The sequence below is a fragment of the Neomonachus schauinslandi genome, chromosome 12 (genome assembly GCF_002201575.2).
Source record: "Neomonachus schauinslandi chromosome 12, ASM220157v2, whole genome shotgun sequence".
NCBI lineage: Eukaryota > Metazoa > Chordata > Mammalia > Carnivora > Phocidae > Neomonachus > Neomonachus schauinslandi.
Window position 1 is genome coordinate 74,958,301 of NC_058414.1, and position 6,820 is coordinate 74,965,120.

Here is a 6,820-nt window from a genome sequence, read left to right on the forward strand (position 1 = left end):
TCGAGTCCCACATAGGGCTCCCTGCTCACGAGGGAGTCTGTTTCTCCCTCTCCCTCTGTCTCTTCCCCCTGCTCATTCTCTCTCTCTCAAATAAATAAATAAAATCTTTAAAAAAAAAGATAAAAACTGCATTACATCTATAGATTACTTTTGCTTTCATATTTAAATATTTGAATTAATTGGTTAAATTATTTATCTTTACCTCCAAAATTTTGGGGTGAGATCAACACTTTAGGATGATGAATTATATTTATTCTATGGCTTTGACCACTCAGCATAAGGTCACATGTTCCAGGTGAAAAGTACATATAATGCATAAATTATTTTTAGCTGCCTTTCTTGTATGTCCCCTCTTCTGTTAGTTTGCTATGATTCCCTGTGCCCTGTTCTTCTTTGTTCATTCTATCCCTAGCCTGTTTTTCCTATGATCAGAATACTGACAACCTAAATAAAGAGAAAAGAGCTATAATCAACTAGTTAACGTGAAAATTTTTACAAATAATGCCCATTTTGAACTATTGAAACTCTAAGTGATATTCTCATTTCTATAGAAAATCTCTAAAGCCAGTCATTTGTGTAATTTTCACTTTATTAAAGTCTTTGTCTAGGCCATTTTAATCTTCTAAAAGTTTAATAATCGTCAGGTGAAGAAGGGGTACGTAATGCCCTAGCCCCTCATCCACTCATCCTATATCAGCCCATGTTCTGTCTGTTCTAGTCCTACCCACAGACCTCCCTCCTGGTTTCTAAGAGTAAGTGAGATAAGTTCAAGAGGATCCACCATAGAGGTATAATTAGACCTGTAAATTGAGTTTTATTTCCTTTCCAAAGTAAATGGATATATAAGAAAGGCATTCTCCAAAGATTGGCTCCCAGGACAATTTAATACAGCTATATGAAGACTCTTTTAGGAAAGAATAAAAGCAAAGCAATTAAAATTCAAAGAAACCTATTGATTCTCTTCCTATATAACCTTCTCTAAAAATTTAATTGGGGATTTTGACATATAAGGGTTAATCTTGATTGGTAAGGTCTTTGAGTTTCAAAAATTCAAAGTGGTGGGAAGTAACTCTACCTACTTGGGAGAAGTGCTGATCATTATCATTATTTTGCTAATATAATTATCATGATTTCAAGAAACTCTCCAGTAGTATGCTTCTGAAACTTTCTGAAATATTCAAACTTAGAATTGAGTTTATAGTCATGAGATACATCATCTGACATTTTCCAGGGAGTGGTGCCAACTGTTGTCTGTTGAGTTAGATATATGACTTCCCAAATCACTTCAAACAAAATCACCTGGTCATAGAGTACCTTCGCTGGTCCTACTGTGCATATCCTTTATTCCATCCAGAAATTGTGTAAACGGGCAGTTTTAATCTGTATCACTTTATTGCTCCTGTAGTTATAGCATTTATTTTCTTCTTCCTCCTCTTCTTCCAACTTTTATTTTCTAAGGGGGTCTGCATTGTTTGACAAAGTTTATTCTTTTCTTTAATATTCTTTATTATACCAACCCTTTTTTAAAATTAGATCAGGGTTTAAAGTCTAAATATACTTAGATAGGTTAAGGTTGTATAAAAAAAAGATTTTATTCTCACTGAAATATTATATTAATGTAGAAATGACTAAATCACATTTTTAAGAAGTTGTGTGTGTGTGTGTGTGGTTTTTTTTACATAAATTGACCCATTTATTATAGGTTAGCGATGTTTCAAATGGTGGAGCTTCTACTGGTCTTCCAACTCCTTCAGTCTTCTGATGGGCGACTTTACTGTGACAGCAGAAGTGGTGTTGTAGGTCCAGGCGCCACCAGCGACGGTTTTCATGCAGGGGCCACAATGCCAGATCCCCACAGCTCGTCTTTTCATCTTGGTTTTGCCACAGAAGGAGCAAGTACTTAGCTTGCTGGCTTATTCAGTCTTCACCATTTTCCTGAGGGAGGCACCGTAATGGGTCCCGTATTTATCCACAATTCTGACCTTGGTGCGTTTAGCCATGTCGCCGCAAACTAGGTCTGAGCCCAGAGAGGAAGAGACTCGAAGTTGTGGTTTTTGACTAGAGATCCTGTATGAACAAATGATTTCAAATTCAGTTACTCTGAGTCGTGGTTGATATCTGACACAGAGACTGCTATACATCAGGTCACTTGGTATCTATTTTATTTAAATGTAGTCATGAGCTTTAAAAGTACTAATTAGACAAATTTAAAAGTTTAGAGCCTTTAGAGGAAAAGGAAGGAGAAAGAAAGAAATATGAAGAGAGATGAATTATAAATCATTCTGTAACAATCAAAATACTGTAATTGTGTAGTTTCAGAAAATGTCAGAACATTGAGGTTTTTGTGGCTTTCTGTTTACTTGTTAACTGCTTAAAATCTTCAGTATTACAAAGAGTATTATTGTTCAAATGCTTTTTAGTTCTCTTTCTTATCATATCTGTTGTGCATATTTTTCAAAGCTATATTGTTCTAGTACATTTTATTCAGTAATTCCAATATGTAATCAAACATATTGGCTATTCAGTTTCTGTTTTCTCCTTGTACAAGATACTTAAAAGCAAAGATTTGATCTGAATTATTTGAATTGAATTCATCAAATTTCATCAGTCTTTAAATTCTTTAGTGGAGTAATTGTTAAATTTATGAAAACACTCTTCTCTACATGTTTTTTTTTTTCCACATGGATTTATTTCAGTAAGCCTTTATATCTTGACTATTTCAATAGTCATCTTAGCAAAAATTTAGATACTGCGATTTCATTGTTTTTTTTTTCAGCCTTACTGTATTGATTCTTTTCATAGTAGCAAGAACTGAGACACCAAAATTCCATTTTTCTTTCCTATAAACCAATATTTTGGTTTCATAGGCAAATACCAACATTTAAAAATAGAAGCATCTTAATAGAAAAAGGACGTTTTCATGCTAAGTAGACTTTATTTCCTCACATTAGACTTTAGAAAATAAAACAAACACATCACTGATTTTATGTTATGTTATTCTTCCCAGTCAAGGAAGCAGTGAGCAATTAACATTGAAACTTTAAAAGTTAATTTTTTAAACAAGAATAAAATGAGGCTTTATTTCTAATGAATTAACAAATTTCAAGTATTCTATAAAACTTTTTTTTTGTGGGGCAAAACCCAAAATGATTAGGATGATTTGAAAACTCTTCTTCTCCATTAATAATTGTAAAAAATTTGTGAACCTGTCTTTTCTGAAACTATGTCAACTGTAGCAAAAATTTAGATTGCACCTATATATGTATACATATAAGTATATGCATATTTTAAATGAACTTGTTAGACTTTCAATGAGGATGTATGTGTCACCAAATATATATTCTCATACTACTTACATATTAATATCATATATACATACTATTGTTATTTGTTGTCTCCAAATTTTATTAAACTATATTCCTTTTTTTAAAAGTTTTTATTTAAATTCCAGTTAACATATTGTAATATTAGTTTCAGGTGAACAATTTAGTGATTCAACACTTACATACAACACCCAGTGCTCATCACAACAAGTGCACTCCTTAATCCCCATCACCTATTTAACCCATCTCCCCACTCACCTCCGCTCTGGTAACCATCAGTTTGTTCTCTATACTTAAGAGTCTGTTTCTTGGTTTGTCTCTCGCTCTCTTTTTTTTCCCTATGCTTGTTGGTTTTGTTTCTTAAATTCTACATATGAGTGAAATCATATGGTATTTGTCTTTTTCTGACTTATTTCACTTAGCAAAATACTCCCTAGTTCCATCCATTTCATTGCGAATGGCAACATTTCATTTTTTTATGGTTGAGTATTATTCCATTGTATATATATATATATACCACATCTTCTTTATCCATTTATTAGTCAGTGGACGTTTGGCCTGTTTTCATAATTTCGCTATTGTAATAATGTTGCTATGAACACGGGGTGTATGTATCCCTTAGAATTAGTATTGTTTTATTTTTTGGGTAAATACTTAGTAGCACCTTTGCTGGATCATAGGGTAGTTCTATTTTTAACTTTTTGGGAAACCACCATACTGTTTTCTAAACTGTATTTCAAATATAAACTATATTTCAAGTAGATATATGAGGACACATATATTCAACATATATTCTATAAACATTTCTGATATTTTAAATATATATATTTATTATAGTATATATAATAATACTATATATTAATATATAAATATATATTTATATTTGTCTATATGCCTATACATACATATGTTTATGTTGTTATGAATCTGGTGTTCTTTAGAATTCTGTGTAATTTATTTTCCATGATAAATTTAGCTTACATCATGGCTTTTCTTCTGGGTTATTTCTATTAAACATGGGTAATTGGCCAGGGTAATTTTTAAATTTTATTAGGGAAATGAAACCTATAAATGATTTTTTGAGAGCTAGATGAAAACCATTCTGTGAAAACTATTAATTTGAGAAAGTAAAAGAAAAGAAAGTGACCATATTAACATTTAAAATATTCTAAGTGCGAAATAAGTCAATCAGAAAAAGACATGTATCATATCTCACTGATATGAGGAATTCTTAATCTCAGGAAACAAACTGAGGGTTGCTGGAGTGGTGGGGGGTGGGAGGGATGGGGTGGCTGGGTGATAGACACTGGGGAGGGTATGTGCTATGGTGAGTCCTGTGAATTGTGTAAGACTGCTGAATCACAGACTTGTACCTCTGAAACAAATAATACATTATATGTTAAAACAAAAAAAGAAGATAGTAGGAAGGGAAGAATGAAGGGGGGGAAATCAGTGGGGGAGACGAACCATGAGAGACTATGGACTCTGAGAAACAAACTGAGGGTTCTAGAGGGGAGGGGGGTGGGGGGGATGGGTTAGCCTGGTGATGGGTATTAAAGAGGGCACGTACTGAATGGAGCCCTGGGTGTTACACGCAAACAATGAATCATGGAACACTACATCAAAAACTAATGATGTAATGTATGGTGATTAACATAACATAATAAAATTAAAAAAAGAAAAAGAAAAAAGGAAAATAAAAAAATAAAATATTCTAAGTGAAAATTTAGGACAAATGGTACTTTTTCATTATAAACAATGATCTGAATATTTATATTTATCCCCACACTGTAGCTTAATTATAATCTTTTATCCTCTTGCCATAAACTTGTTTTAGTTATATTTAAATTTATTAATTTTAATAGCTTTATCAAGATGTAATGGACATATAACATTGTTTAAGGTGTACAGGGTGATGGAAGTTTTAAATTTATCCATTTTTATTACATCAAATTAGCTTTCCAAAATTAAATGATTAAATACAAAGTCTGGTGGTAAAATCTTGACTACTGATATATATGTGTATATATATTTTTTCTTCTATTTTAACCTGCAGAAGGATTTGTACTAGTCATGTAAATGGTCTGTTCTATTAAATTAACACACAGAACTCAAAAGCTGTATTATTCCTTATATGAAAGCAGAACTATTACTTTATTTCTAATACTGGCTAATTTGTTATTCTCTTATAGCTAGAAAGATACACATTTTTGCTTGGAGAGTAGGTGGAGAAAGTTGGCTACTGGAAAGAAGAAGAAGAGAGGACCAACTTGTCTGTTAGTCATAGTAGGCACAATGGGCCCAAGGCAAGCATAACTTTAAAAAAAAATTTTTTTTATTAACATGTAATGTGTTGTTTCAGGGGTACAGGTCTGTGATTTATCAGTCTTACACAATTCACAGTGCTCACCATAGTACTTACCCTCCCCATTGTCCATCACCCAGCCACCCCATCGCTCCCACCCCCCTCTACTCCAGCAACCATCAGTTTGTTTTCTGAGATTAAGAGTCTCTTATGGTTTGTCTCCCTCTCTGGTTTTGTCTTGTTTCATTTTTCCCTACCTTCCCCTATGATCCTCTGTCTTGTTTCTCAAATTCCTCATTACAGTAAGATCATATGATACTTGTCTTTCTCTGATTGACTTATTTTGCTTAGCATAATACCCTCTAGTTCCATCCATGTCATTGCAAATGGCAAGATTTCATTTTTTGATGGCTGCATAATATTCCGTTGTATATATATACCACATCATCTTTTCCATTCATCTGTTGATGGACATCTTGGCTCTTTCCATAGTTTGGCTATTGTGGATATTGCTGCTATAAACATTGGGGTGCATGTGCCCATTCAGATCACTACATTTGTATCTTTGCCATAAATATCCAGTAGTGCAATTGCTGGGTCGTAGGGTAGCTCTATTTTCAACTTTTTGAGGAACCTCCATACTGTTTTCCAGAGTGGCTGCACCAGCTTGGCATTCCCACCAACAGTGTAGGAGGGTTCCCCTTTCTCCGCATTCCCGCCAACATCTGTTGTTTCCTGACTTGTTAATTTTAGCCATTCAGATTGGTGTGAGGTAGTATCTCATTGAAGTTTTAATTTATATTTCCCTGATGCTGAGTGATGTTGAGCACTTTTTCATGTGTCTGTTGGCTATTTGGATGTCTTCTTTGCAGAAATGTCTGTTCATGTCTTCTGCCCATTTCTTGATTGGATTGTTTGTTCTTTGGGTGTTGAGTTTGATAACTTCTTTACAGATTTTGGATACTAGCCCTTTATCTGATATGTCATTTGCAAATATCTTCTTCCATTCTGTCGGTTGTCTTTTGGTTTTGTGGACTGTTTCCTTTGCTGTGCAAAAGCTTTTTCTCTTGATGAAGTCCCAATAGTTCATTTTTGCCCTTGCTTCCCTTGCCTTTGGCGATGTTTCTAGGAAGAAGTTGCTGCGGCTGAGGTAGAAGAGGTTGCTGCCTGTGTTCTTCTCAAGGATTTTGAT

The 6,820-nt window shown here is 33.7% G+C and overlaps 1 pseudogene; it reads right to left on the reverse strand.

The window, feature by feature from the left end:
• Positions 1-1,730: 1,730 nt before the first annotated feature.
• Positions 1,731-2,000, reverse strand: LOC110589018 (annotated as a pseudogene).
• Between the last annotated feature and the right edge of the window lie 4,820 nt (positions 2,001-6,820).